The following is a 1,839-nucleotide window of genomic DNA, read 5'->3' on the forward strand; positions in this document are numbered from 1 at the left end:
TAAATCATCAAATCGTCCTTACTTACACCTTTATCCCAACAGTATTTAGAGCTGTCTACTGTCTGGAGATACAAATTTCCAAACATCTATAAAAGTTCATCACTGGCTGGATTGTACCTTGAGACAAGTAGTTTGTGTGCAGAAGAGAAAATGACAAACATGAAGGTCTGGTTCAAATATTATACTGCTGACCACAATCTAGTGCAGTGGGGAACACCCCTTAAAAGACATTAGGACCAACACAGAAAACTGTTTTGACTTCTCCATTTCAGTTTCTGTAGGAACTTACAAACTCTTAAGCCCCATACACACTATCAGATTTTCTTTTTTGTCTTCAGATTTACCAAAACCATGTAGTGAAAGGGCCTGCCTGATTGCATACAAATTGAAACTCCTAAGGTTTGACCTCATATTATATGGTTTTGGTAAATCTGAAAAAAACGTAGCAGAAAATCTGATAGTGAGTATGGGGCTTTAGAAAGGTTTTCAGCCAACAGATACTTTCATCATTGAACTCCTATAGGTGGTACCCACCACATAAACACATGTTTGTGTTAGGGTGGGTACCAATGCAGATGTATGCAAACATGGGAAACTGCAATTGAAAAACATCTGCATTTACAAAATTATATGTAACTAACGCAGTGTATGTGAGCTGCTTTTCTTGTTCAACTTCCAGATCTCCTGGAAATCTCACTTTCCTAAAGCATACCTTAACCAAAAATGTAATACTTTTCAGTTTGCCATTACTTAAACATGGGGGCTGCTTTAGTAAAAATTTCACCCAATGACTAGCCAGTATGGGGCTATTTTTCAATTTCCTTTACCAGACAAGGCTGTCCAGCAAAAATGGCAAATACTTACAAGGGTGCTTACAATGATCATCTTTTATTAATTTATGTAAAATTCTCTTTTCCCAAGAGAAAATAAAGACTGTTACTGTAACTGCTTAAAAAGTGTTAATTTGTTGTTCAAGTCTATCTAAATCTGCTAGTATATCTAACACTGCCCTCTCCACAGATTGTCAATGTTGTGGTCCAAAGGTGGCTTTGTTGCTCCTCCATAAAGTAGAGCCACCCTAGGACAGGAAGATGGTTACTTGCAGGATCACCAGGTGAAAAAAAGTCAAAAAAAAAAAAAAAATGAATGCAGCAACCAAATTTAAGGATTAGTAAACTGCAATATATAACATTTTTGCTTTTGGGTTTAGATACATTTTAAGCAGTATTAAACCCTAATTTTTTTCAATTAAATAACAAACATGCCTATACTTACCTGCTCAGAGCAGCCCGATCCTCTTCTTCTGGGGTCCCCGACTGGTACTCCAGGCCCGTCCTCTTCAGCGGGTGCCCCCACGGAAAGCCAATTTGCCTAGGGGCACCTGTGCATGCTCACTCCCAAGTGCCGCTGCTGTGTCCATTTGTCCCCCTGCTCCCTTGTCACAGCTTTTGATTCACAGGAGCAGGAGCCAAAAGGGGGGTTCTGGGGGGAGCTGCACCACAGAAGGTGTTTCATCTTAATGCATAAAAGGCATTAAGGTGGAAAACCTTAAGGCTTTAGAACCATTTTAATCTACTAAAAGATAATAGTATTTCCCCTGGAACAGAAATAATACAAATATATATCGTTTTCCTAACTTTAAACCTGTATCTGCAAGTGATTTTACTCGTGTTCTTAGCAAGATGCAGGGTTGGTTTCTTTCTCTAAAAAAACAATAAAACCGATAAAAAAAACTTAAGGGCGGTGATTCAATCACTGCTTCAAATCACCAAGAGATAGCTGGGTTCAGGGCTGTTAAATGATAGTTCTATTACAAAGATTCAGGGATGTCATCCTCGT

This window comes from Lithobates pipiens, unplaced genomic scaffold (assembly GCF_037356315.1).
Source record: "Lithobates pipiens isolate NorthernLeopardFrog02 unplaced genomic scaffold, aLitPip1_a1.2 Scaffold_13, whole genome shotgun sequence".
NCBI lineage: Eukaryota > Metazoa > Chordata > Amphibia > Anura > Ranidae > Lithobates > Lithobates pipiens.